The following is a 21311-nucleotide window of genomic DNA, read 5'->3' on the forward strand; positions in this document are numbered from 1 at the left end:
TTATTAACGAGGTCTCCCAAAAACTCTTTTAGAGTCATTCTGAGAGCTACTTTATCCAAACTTCCAAAATTCTTAGCAAGTTAATTGAATAAACTTTTGTTTAGAAATTCAATATGAAAGATATTATGCTCTTTGCTGGAGGTAAGACAAAATAAGTCATTGTTCCTCAAGAAGCTAAGCTTGATGGTGTAGATGAGAAACCTGTAGAAACCTACCCAAACATTTTTAGGGGTATTTGTGCTCTGGAGATATCGGAGACTTGATTTAACTCCCATCTCTTATTGTCTTGGAACAAAGTCATTACAGCTGAACTACAGTGGGATTATTTGTTATTGAATAAGCACTGTGTCCATATTACATTATCCCAAGTGATATTACCTGATACATATGAAGGAAGGGTTTTATAATTGGTGGCATCTTGGCTTTGGCTATGGTGCTTTCCTTAATATCTTGGCTGGCTTAATAAGCATTGTCAGTTCCTACATTAAATGGTTTATCCTACACAAATATAGACCTAAATAGTGCTGGTTATACATTAACATTGTCTATTTTTTGGTGTGTGTGGTTGTTGTTGTTGTTGTTTTTCCTCCACTGTCTTAGGCAGAAATCTGTTCCAAATTAAGATAGACTTCTGACTAATCACTTGGAAAATGGCCTTCTGTTTGCCAAAGGTTTATTCAGATTCTTTTACTGCAATATTATTACCATTTCCATTTTTCCTTTATAATCCATATTTTAAGATTAAATTACAAAATAGGAGGTTATCCTTGAACTATTGAAAAAGGAAAAAATCCAAAATCCAAAAATGTGATTATAACTTGGTCGAGTCATGAAAATTCATGCTTCCAACCCACACACAAGACAAAATTTTATTAGTGTACAGTTTGTACTGTATGCTCTTACATTTCAGTCTGTCATGCCATAAAAATGCTTTTTTACTTGGATAAGTAATAAAAATCACCCAATGGCTAAGGCTGTTTTATGTCTGATTTCCACTATGTGGCTGTACAACTTTTGGGAATGTCTGATCAGTGCCAAACAAGAGCATAATTTTACCAATTGTAGGTCTGTTAGCAGAGTGTTCGGTGTTTGGGCTCTGTCTCCCAGTCAGAATTTTATCCTTACATGTAGTTTGTCTAGCTTTTATTTTACAAGTCCAAGTAACAATTTTATTTTGGCCTAAAGCACACTTTTTTTTTTATGTATGTTGTAGTGGCTTTCTCAGTGTTACTTTTGAGAAGACTTTTAACGAACCCACAAAAAGTTGTATTAAATTAAAATAAACACAACAAAACAACAGGCATCTAGATGTTCAGAATCATGCATTCAGAGGTGATCTGGTTGGTTCTATCACTGAGTAGCTCCCCTCCTTAAGAATTTGCCAGCAGGTACCAGTTCTTCTGTTCCTCCTTACCATGTAATTCACTAAAATTAGAGTCCAAAATATACACACACCAAGTAAACCCTTTTCAAGACACATCAGTACAAAAATTCAATTAGAAAGCCTAAATGTGTCATCAGACAATTGCATTAACCAAGCTCATTACTAGAAAACAGGCACTATCTTACCAAGTACATTTTAAACTTCCTAGATACACAAATTCCTTTGAAAGAACTAAAGTACAATATCTTAGGATATGTGAAGAATAGGCAGGGCATTAGTCCTATATGCACCTGACTACACACAATCCAATCTTCTCAGGAGCTGCTCTGAGAGAGGGAGTGAGCCTGGAATCTTCTTTTCCATGAGTATATTACTGTGCCAGCAGGTGGGCAGCGCACGCCAGTTGCTGAGTCAAGTCTGAAGCATACCGAGAAGGGCCTCTTCTCCAGTGCCAGTATCAGGTAGCTGTGACAAGAATGGAGCTGTCCTTCAGGTGTCCAAGCCTCTCAGAATCATCCTCCATCTCTATGTATGGTAGAAATCAATTTTGGAAAGCAATTTGCTTGCTTTCAAGGCTCTTTTATCCCCCTAGCAAATAGACAGACATGCTCATCTAAAATAATATTGTTTTCACTTTGCAAACTTGCTATTTTATTTCTAAAATTCTAGGATTTTGAAAATGGATTTAAATGGGGATTTTCTAGCTCCAGCAGCAGCAGGCACCTAAGAGAATGTATAATTGTGAATAAAAACTGAATGGCTAATGATGATGAAAAAGTTTATTAATATGTATTTACAAAGCTGATTGTGTTGCTTAATTAACAATATCGTATTCAAAATTCAAAGACAGGAGGTCATAAACTGACATGACTTAAAAGACAAAACATGCGGAACATCCTTACACAAGAGTGCAAAAAAGAAGGAGAGCCCAAAGAGACAGAAGAAGACTGTCCAGAAAGGAGACATGATAGGAAAATTAAGCAGTTGACAAGGGCCATTGAATGATGGAAGTAGGATCCCTTTTACAGTGATATAACAATGAGAAAGAGAGTCAGTATGTACAAACAATTCTTCAAAAAACTATTTGGCTGTCAAAGGGAGGAAATAAATAGTATAATCACTAGGGAGAAAGTGAAAATTGAAAAGATCTTAAAAATGGAAGGGGCTTGTATACTTTTAAAATACTGATGGAAGAAATACAGTAGAGAGTAAGAAACTTTAGATACCAGAGAGGAGGTAGGCAATGATTAGAGCAAAATCCCTGAAAGAAGTTGGGGATGCTGGGACCCAGACAATGAATGAAAGAATTAACTTCAGATGGAAGGAGAAGCATCTCCTCCGTTGTCTGTGTGTGTGTATGTAAATATATATATATATATATATATATATATATATATATATATATATATATATATATATAACAATAGGATATAACAATAGGAGGGTTCACGGATGCAAGTACATATATGTAACTTTGATAGTGGGAAGTTCTCATCTTTCCAGTAATTTTCCTTTTATATCATGATATTTAAACCTGGTTTTACAACTAATATTTTTCTTTAATGTAATTAATGTAATTAAATGAATTTCTTCCTTCTGGATAGTATTTATAATTTAGCATATTTACAACATTGTTTTGAAATATAAAATACCCAGGTATATAAACACTTTGCATCACATACAGAATTTTTACTTCTACCTTATGTAGTTTCTATCTTTATAGTGACATTCATTTGGCATTAGGATTTCCCTCTAGTGGATGGAAAATAATTTTAAATTTTAGCTGTAGCTTTTAGATTTAGATGGTAGTCTGTATAAATAGCTTCAGGCATGTAGCTTAAGGAATAAAATAATCAGAAATTCAGGCAAAAATGTTTGTGAAAGGATGTTTATTTATCGTTCATAAACAATACATAGAAAAATTGTATACAATCTGAAATTCAATCATAATGGATGAGTACATTATAACTAATAAAATACATACCACTTATGAAATTTTTCACAAAAATTTAAATAATATTAGGGGTGCCTGGGTGGCTCAGTCATTGAGCATCTGCCTTTGGCTCAGGGCGTGATCCCAGCGTTCTGGGATCGAGCCCCACATAAGGCTCCTCCACTATGAGCCTGCTTCTTCCTCTCCCACTCCCCCTGCTTGTGTTCCCTCTCTCACTGGCTGTCTCTCTCTCCATCAAGCAAATAAATAAAATATTTTAAAAAATTTAAATAATATTAATGTTTATATGACAGTGACTGATAAACATGAACAGCATGCAAAACTTCAGTAATTTCTTTATTATGTTAATATAACCACGCATTGAAAAAGTGTAGAAGATTATCTGATAAGTTTTTATTTGTTTTGATTCTTTGTTTTTCTGCTGACCTGTGTTTTCAAAACAGGAATGTAAAAATTTTATAAGCAGAAAAAATTAATATATTATGAGAAACATGTTATTAGATTGTTCTATTTCAAGGAACATATGTTTACATTGTTTCTAATCACTAAACTTTTAGATGATATGCCCATCTTGTAATAAATTTATTGTTTCATCTTAAGTGTCAGACTTGATATTTACCTCGATATCTATTTCTATTTTGTTATAAAAATGATGTCAATTACGTTCAATAAAAAAAGTGTTTTTTTCTTTTAAATTTGCCATCATTTTTTTCCCTTAAAGTTAAAACATTTGCATATAATAAAGGAAATACAGGTTAAATGCAAAGGCAAAAAAGAGTCAAGTCGATTCAATTTAAGATTTGTTGTAGTTAATATAAATCATCTCCCTCTGCCTTTCCTCTAGGTTCTTCCAGCTGGACCTCTTTACTTGGTCTGTGCCTTAAGTCAGAGGACAGTATGTACTCTACCTGTACTGGAGCATTTTATTATTTGTTAGAATTTTTCCTAGTGCTAGGTCATTTTGGGCAAGAAGTCGTTGCCAGTTAGAAAAGAGGCAGAAGGGAAAGCAAAATAATGTACTCTAAAAAGGACAGTACTTGCAAGTTGCATGTCATTGTGTTATTTTAAACCAGCAAGAGTTGGGTTTAGTGGTGGCAGCCACATCTATCCTGGAGCTTGTCATTGAAGAGAACCAGGTATTACAGGAGCCACAAGCAGACTGTACAATTAGGGTTGGGGGAAAGGATTGGGTAATCCTGCAACAGTCACTGTTACATAACACTCCAGTCGCTGCCCAGGGATATGAGCGGTAACTGAATATTATAGCGGGAACTGTTAGCTTTGTCGCAGCCAAGGGTCACTTGTTGTTTCCATTATAAACCTTGTTTTGTAGTTAGTTGGTTTATAACCCAGACAGTTTAATTCACATCAGGCTGAAACCTGGCATTCAAATTAGAAGCCCAGAGGCACTTTTTTTTTTCCAATAATAGAATTTTGAGCTAGAAAGAACCAGAGGGGTCATTTAGTCCAACTTCTATTTTACAAATAAGAAGACTGAAGCCCAAAGAGGGAACAAAATGTGCGTAATGTCACACAGTGACTGCGAGGCAGAACCAAACCCATGACACAGGTTTTTCTGCCTTCCTGATTAAAACAGCATACGACCAAACAAAATGAACCATTACTACCCTGTGGTAATATAATTTCTTTGTAATGTAGCCATGGGGAGCAAGTGCTGGCAATCTTATATATACCAGGGCTCCCCCTTGACATGTTGAAGTGACTTGCCCAGGGAAACACAGCATGCGGAATGGCAGGATAGGAAAGAATTCAGGCCTGTTTTGTGACTATTTTGCATTTTTGAATTCTTTTTGCCCCAGTCTTATCAATTGATATTGCATTGACTCATTCAATCTCCCCAAAGAAATGACTGTTAAACCACTGACAAGTGGGGCACAAGTTTACTACATTCTCATGGCCATAAAATGAATCAAACTTGAACTGGGAGGAAAAAAGAGGGTTATGAAGCCAGGATCATGTTTCTATAAAACCAAGTGAGTGTAATCAGTCAACTGAACAATCGTTTCATCTCCATAATATCAAAAGAAAATTTTTGTGGTGGATTGTTTTTCTTTCATAAATTGCAACAATTATTTTGTTAACATTAAAGTCAGACTTTTTGATATAAATAGAGTAAACAGCATTTTCCTGAGCTATGTATTACTTCCAGTTGGCTGGAACTGGATATATACAGCTTGACTTCATGCCTAGCTGGCTGTTCTGAAATCCAACCCAGAAAAACATCCTACATCATTATACCATGGTTAAGTATTTAAGAGTGACCTTCTCTCCTAGATCTGGAAGCGCACTCTGCCACGGCAGCGGGATAGGACTTTTAAAAAGTTCATGCCATAAAATTAGCATTCAAATGTCAAAACATAATTTTAAAACCAGCATGCAGTTAGTACTTCCCACTTCACTTTATCTTCACCTCTTTGTTTACACCCATGAGTCCTGAACCTTTTTTGAACACGTCTTTTCCCCCACGTATTTGGTAAGTTTATTTTTAGTACAAGTACCATGCATTATTTTTCATATTGACATTCCTTCTTCCATACACCATAGCATGTGTGGAGCCACTTTGCTCTTCATCTGTTATGATCAAAATTTATGTTATTCATGATATTATTTACTTGGAGATATACTTGTGCAAAGTACAAAATTCTTGTATTAACTGTGGTCATTTCTTGTAGAAGAATATGGTAAGAAATTGAATTAAGCCCAATTTAGGATAGGAGAAAGAGGAAAATGCTATGGAAACTGAGACTTTAACTTTTGTTTATAAGAAGTCAGAAATGAGTTGGAAAAGAATTCTCAGAGTATAGTTTGATAAACTTAACCCAACTAAGAAAATGTATCTCTTGTTTCTTGTACATTTTTCAGTAATTGTGTGCTTTTTTTCACCTTTATTCCCCAAATTAAGATATTGCATTATAATTACATTTTGTTTATATTTTCTGTCTGTGGTCATTGTTCTTTAAGCTTATGGTACCAACAGCCTGAAATTCCCATAAACTAGGAAAACCATATGGAGGAAGTAGATGGTAATTGGCAAGAGGAAAGGATAATATGGAAAGAATTAGTCAAAGGCTGTTGTAATAATTTGGCTCAGTGAGGGGAATTATTTGTTTTGCAGTTCTTGTCCAATATATTATAACATTATTGGAGATGACTTCATAGGTCAAGTGTCACTAAGAAACCTCATATTTTTATTTAGCATGAAGAGATCCAAACTTGCCAGAAAGTCAATATTTATCAGGGTCACTTCATTTAATATTTTTGTTTTCTCCATAACCTAATCCCAATTTCTGAAGTTGACAACGTTAGTCAGTGGTTTAGGTTTCCTCATTTTGTTGGAGATGGTGGATGCCACCAACCTAACTTCTTGTTACTAAGAAGCGAGTCTAGGCTAAAGGTGATTTCTCACTGAGTAGCACGTATCTGTGGTTTAAAAGCATGGGTATTAGCGGACTTCCTGGAATCACTATTGGGTTTCAGGTGTGTTTGAGGGCCTATTTTAGGAGTTTGGGGTCATCAAGTTGAACATTTATATCTTGTAGGAAGCACATGTCTTTATGAAAAATCCATGTGCAGACACTCAAATTGCATAATAATGAAAATCTAAGTATATTAGAGAAATCGTCTGTGCTGTTTGGTTTTAAAGCCAGTAAAAGGAAAATTGAGTTGAGATGAAATGACAGCTATGCAGAATCTTTGTTCTAAGTCTGAACTTTAGTCAACTCTTGAAGAAGTTGGTAAAACTGACCCATGTTCTCTAATGACCATCATTGGTCTCTTGTATATACCAACCTAAGCATTGCTTACCTAAAATCACAGAAGTATCAGACCATGCATGAAAATCCATCCTACCTGTGTTTCCAGCCTGAATGAAATTGCATCTTGTAACTTCTAGGAATCTATGTGATCTCCACAATGCTCAGAAGTAATTCCATAATAAAAGGTGTGTTCTGAAAGAGAAAGTGATTTAGTCAAATTAGAAAACTCAACTGTTCAATCAGATACACACACATGGCCATCCTCACATCTTTATATATAGCTGAATATATTTGTCCCAATTTTCTGTCCGAATATGTAGAATTCTTCCATCATATATTCTATTCCACTACCCATTACTAATGCTACCTCTTATATGTGTAGTAGCTTAATACTCAAAACACTTTCACATCCATAATCCAATTTCCATCTCTTTTTGCTTTTCATTCTGGGAGATTTTCTTTGATGTGACTAGGTTCTTCTACAAGGACTATTCTTGTATTCAATCTCTTTATGAATAATTTTATTTCCACAATCTGGTTTTAACGTATTTTTATATTTGGAAGCATAGTTTTAAGTTCCAAGAAAGCTTTTGGTTTTCTGGCTTTTCTTCTTTCATAGCAACATATTTTTGTTTTATTGATAAAATATTCTCCAGAATCTTGTGGAGGATGATTCTCTTAAATTCCCCTTAAATAAAAATTCTTTTTTTTTTTTTTTTTTGCCTGAAGTATCAGTTTCCTTCTTTGTTCTTTTGGTTTTCTCTCAATACCTGGTGATCTATAGTGTTGTGGTTTTTTGTTTGTTTTTGTTTTTATATATGAATGAAAGACAAAAGGGAAAGAGAAAGAAAGATAGAAAATGGTATGGTGATTTATCCATTGACTAGGTTCATTATTCCTCCCAAAATTTACATAGTGTTATTTTAATACGATGGTACTAAATTTAATGCTAAAAACAAAATTTAATACTACATTATGTGAGAGAGGAAAAATTATGCCTCATACCTATGGGTGCAGTCTAAAGTAGGTCAATTTGACCACCAAAATCTGTATACTTTGATTCATCAGTTTTATTTCTAGAAATTTACACTAAGGAAATAATCAAGATTAAATTTACAAAGGACTAGGTGCAAGAATATTCATCACAGCTGTAACAATGTAAGAATGTAATGCCAATGTCAAGACTGGTATGCTGGGTAAATATATTACAGTGATTAAGATAATGGAGCACTTAGAAGTTCTATCTTGAGGCACTATTTAAAAAAAAAAGGAAATGCTCACAAAGTTTGTAAAAAGAGAAAATGTCTAATAGTCTAAATAATATGATACTATTTAAAAAATAAAATAAGGGAAATACTTGTGTGAGTGTGTGTGTGTCTGTGTGTGTGTGTGCGTGTCTGTACTAGAAGGAAATACAACAAACTATTAACCAAGGTTATCGTTGATGGTGAGAGAACATTATAGTTGTTGTGTTTTGTTTTATTGTAATAATATTGTTCCTCTTATTTGTAACACGTAACTTCTAAAATTTTTATTATATAGTATTTATTTATTTATTTAGGTCTTCTTTAATGTCTCTTAATAATATTTAAAGGTGTTCTCCACGAAGGCCTTACACATTTTCATTGGATATATTTCTATGCATCTTGTACTCTAAGCTGACATAACAAAATGGTATCTATTTTAAAATTTCATTTTTAACACTTTATTGCAACTATATACAGGTTTCTATATATTAATTTTTTCCAAGTACCTGGCTATATTGTCTCATTAATTCTGTTGATTCTTGGGGTTTTTTCATCTGTGAATTATAATGATTTTAGTTTCTTTCCCCAAAATTTTAGAACTTATCTTTCTTTTTGTCTTACTTGACTGTCTTAGACTTCCATGTTCAAAGGAATATTTTGTCTCAAAGGCTGATGTTTAATATAGGTTTTCTGTTGACCTCTTTTATCAGATTACAGAAATTCTTTCATTTCTAGTTTACTAAGAGTTTTTAAGATCATAAATAATTGAATTCTAGCAATTGTTGTAGGTACTGAGATGATTATATGTCTTTTTATTTTATTTTTTAAAAGATTTTATTTATTTATTTTAGAAAGAGAGAGGGAGAGAGAATGGGCGTGTGAACAGGGGAGGGGCTGAAGGAGAAGGAGAGTGAGAATCTCAAGAAGACTCCCTGCTGAGTATGGAGCCCAAGGTGGGGTTCAATCTCATGACCCTGAGACCATGACCTGAGCTGAAATCAAGAGTAGGGTGCCCAACCTACTGAGCGACTCAGGTGCTCCTATATCTTATTCTTTTAACATACTGAATTAAATTTATAGATTTTTCTAAGCTATTCAACAATGTTGAATTTCCCGATCATAATATGATCATGGATTAAGATTCCCAAAGTATTTGCTAAAATATTGTTTAAAATACTTGCATATGGGCGCACCTGGGTGGCTCAGTCAGTTGATGGTGGGCCTCTTTATTTTGGCTCAGATCATGTTCTCAGGATTGTGGGGTCGAGCCCCTCTGTGGATCTCTGCACTCAGCACAGAGTCTGCTCAAGATTCTCTCTCTCTCTCCCTCTCCCATTGCCCCTCCCCACACTCACGCTGCACACTCTCTCTAAAAATAAATAAATAAAATCTTTAAAAAAATACTTGCATGTATGTTCATAACATACATTTTCTTCTCTCATATGTACTTGTTGGGTGTGGTAGGCAGAAAAATGGCCCCACCCACCAAATGATGTCCATATCCTAATCACTGGAATCTACGTTACTTGGGAAAAGGAACTTCACAAATGTGATTAACACTAAGGATCTTGAGAAGGGAAGGTTAGCTTTGATTACTCAGGTGGACCCAATCTAATCCTTTCAGTTTTTAAAAGCAGAGAACATTCCCCAGCTGTGGAGAAGCAGAAACAGTGTGAGAACTCAGCCCACCATTGATGCCTTTGAAGATGGTAGAAGCCATAAGCTTGGAAACACAGGTAGACTCTAAAAATCAATTCTCCCCTAAGCCCCAGAAAGAAATAGCTTAGCTCATATTTTGATCTTACTCTGGAGAGATCTGGGTTGGATTTCTGACCTCCAGGACTCCAAGATGATAATGTGTGTTGTTTTAAGCAACAAAGCTTGTTGTAAAGTTTGTTACGGCAACAACAGAAAACTAATATATCTGGTTTTATTATTAAGATAATATTTGACTTATATGATGAAATGGGGTTCTTTTTCTTCTATTTACATTTTCTGGAAGAATCTGTACAAGACTGGAATGATATTTTTAAAGGTTTAACAAAACTTTAAAAAATTATCTGGGCACGCTACTGGCTTTGTAAAGGTTTTAAAAAATATATTAAAAATTTTTTAAATTGTTGTAAGATTTGGAGGAGAGGAAAAGATTTTCCTTGACCCTGTTAGGGTCCCTGGCAAAGTCTGAAAATTTAACTGCCCAAAACAGGTAAGCAGGAGAAAAGGATACAAATTTATTTAATATAAATTTTATGTGACATGATAGCCTCCATAAAGAGATGAAGATTAAAAAAAAAAAAAAACCAACAAAAAAAACGAGAACTGAGAGCATTTATGCTAGGTTTGATGAAGAGTACGCAGTAGCACAGAAATATGATAGGTTAAGTAATCTGAAGAAATTATAGTAAACTGGGGAAAACAGTAAATCCTATGTTTGGATCTTCCTGACATTGCTTTGTCTTTGGAGATAAGGATGCTTCTTTCCTCTGGGTATAGGGAAGGCACATCCCACATGAGGGTTTTATGACTGGTTGTGGGGAGAAGCGGGAGAAAGGTCAGAGACACTCTCCCACTTCTGCCATTTTCTCATAAAAATATTTAATATGCCAATGTGCCATATTTTGGGGTAGCATGTCCTAAAGCCCATCAGATTATTCTTAATCTTACCATTAAATTCTTCTTATTATAAGATTATTCTTTGGTTTTACAACTTTTTTCCCCAAGAACTTAAAATTTTTCTCTATTTAAAAGTTCATAAGAAGTTCTGATATTATCTTTTTAATTTTTGCTCTATCTTTAATTATGTTCTCTTTTCTATTACAAATATTATTTACCCTATCTCCTTTTTATTTTTCTTGAACAATTCAGTAGCTTGACTATTTTGTACATATATATTTTTGCAATTTCTTTACTTTTATGCATCTTTGATTTTCCTTTTGAAATAATTTCATTTTATGCTGAAGAGCATGCCTTAGAAGTTGGCTTACTGAAATTCTGCTGATGGTAGAAATTCTCAGTTCTTCTTTATGTAAATACGTCTTTATTTTGCCCTTGTTACTGAAGAGAGTTTGACTGGCTATATAATTCGAGGTTGACAATTTTGTCATTTCACTGTGTCCTAGCTTCTTTTATTGCTGTTAAAGAGGCATTTACTGTTAGTTCAATTTTTTGTTTTGAGAAAATCTGTTTATTCTCTCAGGTTGCTTTTATGAACTTCTCTTTGTCTCTGGAGTTCTAAAACTTTCATGGAAGGTATGCAATCAGATTCATTTTTATTTATGCCATTTGGAATGCACTATACTTCCTCTCTCTTATAAATTCTTGTCTTTATCATTCCTGGAAAATTCTTTGTCATCACCTTTTCAAAAGTTAGCTCTGCTCCATGATCTCTATTCTTGTCTTAAACTCTAGTAAGAGAAACTTTAGTTCCTTTTATTACATTTTCCCTATCTCATCACCTCTCTTAAGTAATTTTCATTTTCTTTTGTCTTTGTGCTGCATTTTTCAGTATTTATGTGATGAAACTACCAGTTTACTTATTGACTTTTCATCTGTGTTAATCTGATTATCCCATAATTTTTAATTTGAAGTATATTTTTATTCTTTGAAGTTGTATTTTGTTGAAATCCACCTCCTAGCTTAAGAAGTATTTTACCCTCAATTTTAAAAATATTTTATACATGTCTTACAACTCATAATTCTCATATCTTCAGTCCATGAGATCTATATTGTTTGTTGACTCTATTGGCTCTCATTAGTGCCAGTTAGTTCCATTTTGCTGTGATCTTTGATCACAGATAATATTTGACTGACATAAATAAATAAAAATCCTGAGGGCCTGAATTTAAGTTAGAGTGGATTAATACAATAATAAAGTCCTGTTTTTACCCAATTAGTTAAGTAAAAATTTTAAGTGAGACTACTCAATACTGACACAGATTTTTCTAAAGGAGGAAAACTTGAATAGTTACAGCTTGTTAGAATTAAATATGTTAAATAAAAAAATTTATTTTTAAGAAAGATTAGATAGTAGTAGAAAACTTAACAAAAATTCTTAGTGTGAGGGTGCCTGGGTGGCTCAGTTGGTTAAGCTTCTGACTCTTGATTTTTGCTCAGGTCATGATCTTAGGGTCATGGGATCGAGCCCTGCATTGGGCTCCTCTGTCAGTGGGGAGTCTGCTTGAGATTCTCTCTCTCTCCCTCTGCCCCTCCCCACTCCCTGCATGCATGTGCACGTGCTCTCTCTCTCTCAAATAAATAAATAACTCTTAATTAATAAAAATTCTCAGTGTGTTCTTGATGCTACTGGGTTCAAGCCACTACCAAGGCAGTTATGAATAAATCAGTGAGGTCTTGGAGTGAGTTAATTATTATAAGTCCAGTGGGTAACCTCAAACTCGTACAAGAAACATAACTAAAAACAAATGAATACAGTGTTTTAAAAGAAACATCAACAAATGTATGATCCTATTTTAAAAATATATACTTCGAATTACAAGTGAAAAGTCCCTAGAATCTCTCAACAAAGAAAAAAAATTTTGTCCTTTTAAAATAAACTTTAGACAAAAACTCAAATTTCATAGTGATGAGATATAGGTTAAGTGTAGACTTTTAAATTTTATGGAAACAAGCATGTAAATATTTCCTAGCCTTTTCTCATTGTCCTGATAAAATATAATGGTTATATGAAAGCTTTTTCTTTTCAAAGCAGCTATATCAATTGTCTAACCAATATATTTAAGCTTCTTTATTAAAGTTTGCCATGGACTGAATATTTGTGTCCCTCCAACATTCATATGGAAGCCTAATCCCCAGTGTGATGGTATTTGGAGGTCAGACTTTGGGAGGTGCTTAGGTCATGATGATGAAGGCCACATGAATGGGATTAATGCCTTTATAAAATAAACCATGGAGAACTCCTTTATCTTTTCCACCATGTGAGGATACAGTGAAAAGATGACTATTTAGGAACCAGGAAGTAGGTCCTTACCAGACACTGAATCAGTCAGTGCCTTGACCTTGGACTTCTCCGTCTCCAGAATCATGAAAAATAAATTTCAGTCATATAAGCCACCAGTCTGTTTTTGTTATAGCAGCCCAAATGAACCAACAAGTTCTAATTAAATTCTATAGTTTCTGTGTTCAGTTACTTTTCTAGGAAAGAATTAAATTAAAGAATGTGAGGCTTATCTTTTTTTTCTGCATTAGGGAGTGAGTCACTCTTGGACACACCTGTTCAAAATGTTAATATTAACAACCTCTTGGTAGAATAAAATAGGCAAAATATATTAAAATTAAATGTATCTACTCCCACCTAATCATTCCACCTGGGAAATTATCCAATAGAAATAAACAATACATAAGGATTATTACAGCAGCTGGTACAGCTTTTTAATAAAGAATGGCTATGAATGGGGGAGTGGAGAGTGGGAAGTTGAATACATTTAAGTATATCCAAACCATGGAATGTGTTGGGAAACAATTTTTCATGGGTCTCACAGTTTGAAACATCTTAGGAATAGAGGCATTGACTTTTTTCTTCTGGACTATCTTTTTAAGGATGTTTGTATAATGAATAACTTTGAATGATAGAGATAGTGATTTCCCCTGGAACAAATTGCAGGCATGCTTACTGTCTGCTATAATAAAGATAATATCTCTCTCTTGATTAAAGAGCAGACATGCTTACTGCTCATTATAAATACTGACATTCTTTATGCTAAGGGATCCTCTCCTGGAATGCAAACTACTGCATATGTAGGCTACATCTGAGCCCATCTATGTCACCTCCATAGGACTTAGGATCAAAAGGAACTCTCAAAAATAGATTGATGTTCATGTTACCTATCATGCCTATCAAGATGTCCCTTAGTCTCCTCCATCAAGGCCCCAACCCTCTGGTCTACAAGAATATTAGTCCTGTGTCCCCCCATACAAATTCTAACTTGTTAACTTGCAAGTGAGAGAATATATCAGAACCTGCACAATTCTTTAACAGTTTTGGTGACAAAGATGGGATGCTGACTTTTGTAAGAGAAAGGACAGGGTTCTGCAGGCTTGGTCTGGGAATGTGACAAGACTCTCTGGGATCTGACAGCAAATGCTGGGCAAGGGGGAGGTGGTGTGGCAAAACCCCTACTGTCTTGCCTGTTAATAAATGTTGAGAACAGTGAGTGGTAGGATTGAACCAAGCTGCCCAAATGGTGCCTTGCTTATTGCTCACTCTCCTCTGGGAGGGTAGATGAGCTATGTTGCCATGACAATGGGACACCAAGGACTACAGCCTCAGCTAAAATGCAATGAGGCTACAACTGATGAACCAAAGAGGCTCCAAAATCAAAATAACTGGTGTCAGCCCTGAAGACCTTGCTACTCGACACAGAGCGTTGGGCAGACCAAAATCATCAGAAGTTCTTTTTATTGAGCTATAAGTTAGTACGTGCTTAAAACCTGCTCAAATTGAATGCAATACTTTGTCTACTGGCATGGAGCCCCTTTCTCCCCCCATACCTTCTGATTACTCTCTTCCTTTCTATACTGATCTCAAATGCTATACAGAGAGGTCTCTCTGTCCCTAAAAGAGACCAAAGGTCATACACACCAGTCTCACTCATTATGCTGGGGAACTCTGCTGAATACAACTGCCCAAGTCACTATCTTACCCAGTCCTGTGGGTTGAGTGGGCACCCAGCTTCAGTAAATGGTGTTTGGACAGGGTTCACAGTGGGAAAAAGAAGCTAATAGGACTTTGGAGGTTAGGAAATTTGGGCCAACTCAATGTACTGTTGTTGTTGCTTCTATATCTGAATGTACTTCCTCATCCCAAGAGTGCTAAGAGGATTCTCCCAATCATGGAAGTCACATATAGATAAGTGCTTATAGAACATACAACCCTAAAAGACACCTTTGAGCTCAAGTTTCATTGACAAGTTTCAGGCAGTTGGGGTTTCTGGCAAAGGGAGGCAGTCTCTATCCTGAAGGACACTGGGGTTTCAGACTCATCACTTCTCTGGCATAGCTACCAGGTGTGGTTTTTTGAAACCAGTTATAGCTTGCTACTGGGCTTTTGGCAAAGCTGAACACCAGATCCATGGAAGCCTTGTGACTCTGGCTTGATAGTCCCATTTTTTGTGTGGATCAACTGGAACTCAATGACTCCCACGGTGAGAATACCTAATAAGCCAAATTTGTCAGATACAAATGATATATTCAGGGTAACAGTCAGCCTAGCCCGGCTACCTCTCAGCTTGATATGAAAAGTGGCAGCTTTCCTCTTGGGAAAATTTCATTTCCCAATGTGCTTTCCAAAGTGACACCATTGGTACAAAGGGGCCCTCAATTCACAGAGGTTCTCCTGAATGCCCAGTCTGGTTCCCTGATGGTGAATCTATATACAATTATGTTTTGACCTAAATAATTCAATTTCTAATAATTTAGAGTACAAGTACATTAATATGTTTGCATACAGTTATGTTTGCAAGGATGTTTATTGCAACATTTTTTTATAGCAAATGACAAGGAACTATTAAAAAATTTCTAATTTAGGGACTAGACAAAGAAATTAATTGTTCCGTACAAACCATGTCAAATTATCCCAAAACATGACAAGTAAAAATAATGTTAGTAACTTTTTGTTTTCATGGACAGCATTTTCTCAGTGTTTTGTAAAGTGTGAATAAGAACATGGTTCATAACCTTTTCCATTTATTGATCAGTTACATACAACCTAGCAAATAACAGTGTGCTTGCTTAGACAGGCAACCTTAAGGCAAATTCCTTCCACTTCTCCCTCAAACCCCAAGCCCTCTGGTCCCACAACAATATCACCTCTATGGTCCCCCATACAAATTCTGGTTTCAAGATTTATTGTTACATAAAAAGGCAAGGCATTGAAAAATGTAAAATTTTATCATTTTCATGCAAAAATAGCACATACAAAGATGTTTGTGTGGACAACCTATGAAAGAAAACACAAGGCACTGGTAATAGGGTTACCTCTGGGAAGAGACTAGAGGAACCCTGAAAAGTCTTTGGTGAAAATAGGACTTATTTTCATTGCTATATATGAAGAATCACACTTAGGTTAAGAAGTTTTATCTCTGGGTGGTGAAAATCCAAAGGACAACTTATTTACTGCCTGTTACTCATTTTGTATTATTTATACAATGAACTTAAATTTACTCCAAAGACCAAAAAAATTAGAAATATTTCAAATATTTTAAAGAAAGGATATATCCATAATTTGGTAGTGGGGAGAGCAACAAAAGTTGTAATCTCTTTTGCTGAAAACTACAATCCTGAATATAAATATGGATGCTGACATTAGAACAGGGAAGAAGTAAAAATATCCACACAATTAGTAGGCAAATGGCTGGTAGAAAAAAAATAGACCTAGATGCAAAATTACCTATAAGAAAATTGCACACATTATATAACCAAATGAAAATTCAAAGACCAATCCAACAATATCTTGTTTTTATTATTTATTTTGATGTCTTCTTAGGTCCAAGGATATGACCAATTGAGGAAACAAACAGTATTGTAACAAGAAATTCTCTGTTCCATTCATTAGGTTTTAATAGCTGAGTTTCTCCCAGAATCCTATCTGGACTAGCCTCAGTCATTACCATACCATACAGACAGACAGATCTCTCTGGGGCCTTTAGCGGGGATTCTTTTATTCCCACAGCACTTTGAAGGATTTGAGATGGAGAACGCTGGACCACTGCCTTTGCACGTCTTCCAGACAGTGGAGAATGTGTTTGGGAGCAGCAGATTGAAGTTCATCTTCTGAGGGCCTGTGAAAATATCTTTTGCTTTTGTAGATTGGTGAACCAAAAGAAAAAAAAATACCCTCAATCATTGGATTGGTATTATATACTACCAGTACTCTTCTCATGGTAATGGTCCCACACAAACCAGTTTATAAAACTCCAAGAATGTGAGGTAGATCCTTCATCTTTTAGGAAAACAGCATCTCTTAAAACAATTATTTTATTTCATCCATGGGTTGTTGCTAATGGCAACAGAAAGAATGGACTGGAGTGTCATAATAATCCTCCATTAAATCCCTGGTGTTTAAATTTTAATGCTATAATTCAAGAGCTGACAAAAGCCCATTGAGTGCGTCTATGGAGAGGAAAACAGGCGGGCCCACTTTCTCAGGGGTGATGCTATAGCAACATGGAATGAATCTGGGGTCAGGGAACAAGCAGGCTCCAAGCTTTGTTTGCGTTTCCTGGCTAAAAGTAGAATTCAACATTATAAATTTTACCCAACTAAGTAAGTTATTTTGAGCAGCAGGAAGATAGCTCCCTTTGCCCTGCTGTTTACATTGAAAACAGAGAGAAGGTAACAAAACCAGAACTGGAAGAAAGACATACCGACAAATACATTATGAAATGACTCTCAAAGAGACCACTTTAAAAACCCCCAAACCCTGCTATGTTTGATGCCCAACCCTTCTCCCCTGGACAAATGATGCTTTCAAACATGGAAAAATATCATAATTCTCAAAATGCCTTTTAAAATAAGAAGATAAAAAAGTCTGATCAACAGTCCCTAAATGGGACCCCCGTCCAATCATGCAAGACATGGCAAAGTAAGTTGCTGTTGATTACGTCTAGCTCTTTATAATGGTATTTTTTTCAGTGGGAGGATTTTTTCCATCAGAATAAACAAATATACCTGAATCACAACTGCCTTTTGTACAACATAAGGCAAAGAACAAACAAACAATACCCTACCTAATTCCCAGAGGTTTGTGCTGCCAACTTTTCTTTCCCTAAGCATCTCTGTTTTCACTTTTGGCTTTAGTATTAAACCTTAGCCTACTGAGTCAATAATATAAACTAATACATTTGAGGTGGTTATCCAATAAAGGTGTATCTAGTTACAGACTCTATTTGCATGGCTCATGATATAAAAAAAGAAGGATGTTAGGTTTTCAAGTGCTAAGTCATAGACAAATACACCTACCTGTAAACCATATAGCTCAACAAAACTCAAAGCAGTTCCTTCCTTTCCATCTCCTTGTCCAGGCCCTCATGTCTCACCTCAACAGTGAAAAATCCTTGCCCCTCCCAAACTCTCATGACCTCTAGTACCCACCTCCTGTAATTCATCCTATGGCAATATTAATCATCTTCTTAAAACAAAAAAATTTCTCCCTTATTCAAAAATCTTTGATGCCTGTAGAATCAAATTCACACTCCTACAGATAACTCTGCTATTTGGTATAAATAAGGCAAACTATATAACTTGCTGTTCCACTAATACGGCTTGTTTATACTTTCCTCATAATATATTTAGTTAATGGACCCTGCCTAGAATTTTCCTAACATAACTGTTCACCCTTCAAGCTCCATTTAAATGTCACCCTTTCCAGGAAGCCTTTCAGGATCACTCTGTCTAGAAAAGATTTCTTCTTCTTTGTTTCTCCCAGCTCCACAGCACCTGTAGAATGGTCTTTCGGAACTTATTTACTTTATTCTAATAAACTGTCTGGCTATTATTCCCTGAGGACAGGGACTACATATTCAACTTGGAAGAAGAAAAGTTTTTAAAGAAAATATTCCCTAAGCTGCATTGCTTACCTGGTTTTGCCTATTAGGTATGCCAAATATAGTATTATCTATGAGAGGAAACAATGAAATAAAAAAATATTCATAAGTAATATATTATGATCAAGTGTAAGTATCTTCAATGAAAGAATGGCTTCGCATAAAAAGAAAAATAAAGGATTTAGGTTAGGTTATTCCTCATGAATAAACAACCCTAATATCTGAGAAGTAGATCATGATACAAATTAAATTTTTCTCATGTAACCCATCCAATGAACCTGCAAAAAGATCTGCTCATCATAGTCACTGAGGGATCCAGGCTGGTGGAAGCCCCTTCTCTATACATCTTTACACAATCACTAAGTCCGAAGAAGGGAACTTGGCAAGCTCCAACACACTGGCTTTCTGCCCATGGGTGACATATATCTCTTCTGCTCACACCATAAGCCAAAGCGCATAACACAACCTGACTTCCAGGGAACAAGGAAATGCAATCCTACATGTATTCAGAAATGGAGACATTTTGAAATGTTTAGAGACTAGCACTCGTGAAGACTGCCTCATATTTTCCCTAGAGTTGAAGAAAAACAAAAGCAATAAATTTCAAAATTTACTTAAAACAGCAAAATACTTAAAAGTAGGAAACTCTAAGGTTGATCAAAGATGCCTTTCAGTAACCTAGGGAACTGTTTCCCTATGGTGACATTTTAAGTATTTTCCCCTTAAGATTAGATTAAAGATACAAATGCTTATCATCCTTGCTTTTGCTCAATACAAACTTCAAGTCCTGGCCAAGACAAAAAGACATAAAAAAGAAAATGAGGTACAAACTTTGGAAGAAAAGAAAAAACCTTCTACTTCCAACAGTACAATATGAATTTGTTGATACTGCTTATCTTTTGATTTTTTTTGGATTTTTCTATCAGAATTAATAATCATGAGCAAATTTAGCACAAAAATTACTTTAAAAAGCAAAAGCAAAACATAAGTGATCTGTACCAAAGCAGCAGAGGAACCAACAGTTGTATAAATGGAGTCTTAGAAAGAGAGGAGAAGAGTGAGTATGGGGCAGAAAAATTATTTGGGGAAATATTGGTTGGACAATTTCAAAATTTTATTTAAAGATCCATCCATAATTATAAGAATCAAAGCAACCACCAAGCAGGGGGGAAAGTCCCACAGGCACATGATTTTAAACTGCTGAAAGTCAAAGTCAAACATCACATAAAAAGAACAGGAAGAAAATATACCTTAAATATAGGGATCCACAATAAGACAGCTGACCCCTCCTCAGAAACAGTGAAAGTCAGAAGACACTGGAATGACATCTTCAAACTTACTAAAGAAAAATATAAACCTGTTACCCTGGAAAAGTATTGATCTGCAGCAGGTATGCACTACAAGAAATGCTAGAGGAAGTTTTTTGGCTGATGGTAAACGATGCAGGTGAAAATGTGAGTACACAATAAAAAATGAAACATCAACTATTGTGACAAATTTTATGAAAAAAATAAATCAGATGAAAGGGGTAAACTTTTTTTTTTAGAAAAACAGCAAACCAAATGATACAAACGAAAGAAAAAAATGGAATAATCCCATTAAATAAATAAAAGTCATAATTAAAGGAAATCAAAAGGCACAAACTTCCAGGTATAAAATAAATAAGTCCTGGGGATCTAATGTACAGCACGGTGACGATAGTTAATACTACTGTATTGTAGATTCGTAAGTCGCTAAGAAAGCAGATCTTAAACGTTCTCATCACAAGAGAAGAAATTTGTCATTAAGTTTGGTGATGGATGTTAACTAGATTTATTGATCATTTTGCAACATATGCATATATTAAATCAGTATGTTGTGCACCTAAACTTCCAATATAATGTGTGTCAATTATATCTCAATTAAAAAAGCAAACCTTCCCTCCAAGAAAATGCTGGGCTCAGATGGCTTCACTGGTGAATTTTATTAAGCATTTAAAGAAATGATCCCAATTATATTTAACTTTTTCTGATTTTTTCCCATAGAAATGTGCACTTAAGGGAACAGTCTGAGTTTATTTGCTGAATGGAGATATTTAGACTCAGGTCTGGCCAGTAAGGACTTTGACTACAATTTCAAGTGGGTTTTAATATTACTGAGCTTATCCATTTGTTCTTCAGTTAACATTTGACACTGACCCTTTGCTTCAGCCAGCAGCCATTCCCACCCCCAACAGAGGCTAATGCACAAGAGAAATGACAGACATAGGAATCTGACACTGCTGTCGGACAAACAAGTCAAAGTTACAGTCTTCCTGAAGGTGATTAAAATCAATATCCACATAAAGTCAGTGTGTTTGAAAGAAGAAAAAAAAGGAGCACTGGTAAATTTGAGCCTAGATCAAGGTGAGTT

The 21311-nt window shown here is 35.2% G+C and overlaps 1 long non-coding RNA gene across 5 annotated transcripts in view; it reads right to left on the minus strand.

The window, feature by feature from the left end:
- LOC113259452 (uncharacterized) overlaps positions 1 to 21311 on the minus strand; it is a 351228-nt gene that overhangs the window by 111275 nt on the left and 218642 nt on the right. For 3 of the 5 annotated variants that reach the window (XR_008958944.1, XR_003317598.4, XR_003317597.4), the window contains one exon: positions 7209 to 7306. This is a non-coding gene — a long non-coding RNA (uncharacterized LOC113259452). Of the gene's footprint in view, positions 1 to 3256; positions 5931 to 7208; positions 7307 to 21311 lie in introns of those variants that run through there. The other 2 variants (XR_007191545.2, XR_006410160.3) reach the window with 1 other exon arrangement.

The sequence above is a fragment of the Ursus arctos genome, unplaced genomic scaffold (assembly GCF_023065955.2).
Source record: "Ursus arctos isolate Adak ecotype North America unplaced genomic scaffold, UrsArc2.0 scaffold_13, whole genome shotgun sequence".
NCBI lineage: Eukaryota > Metazoa > Chordata > Mammalia > Carnivora > Ursidae > Ursus > Ursus arctos.